Genomic DNA, 224 nt, shown 5'->3' on the forward strand with positions numbered 1-224 from the left:
CATAATTTTATTCATGATTTTATTTTATAATATGTTATATTTGTTTAATTGTTAATATATGTATGAATATATTATACCATTGAGCAATTTCATTGTCTAAAATATAAGGGTGAATAAAAGATTTTGGAAAATAATATTTTTTGCTTAAATTAAAGATAACAAAGTTCAATATAAATCGTAATATAGCAATTTTAAAATATTTTTAAAGAAAATATGTAGTTTTT

Source organism: Capsella rubella, unplaced genomic scaffold, assembly GCF_000375325.1.
Source record: "Capsella rubella cultivar Monte Gargano unplaced genomic scaffold, Caprub1_0 scaffold_6, whole genome shotgun sequence".
NCBI lineage: Eukaryota > Viridiplantae > Streptophyta > Magnoliopsida > Brassicales > Brassicaceae > Capsella > Capsella rubella.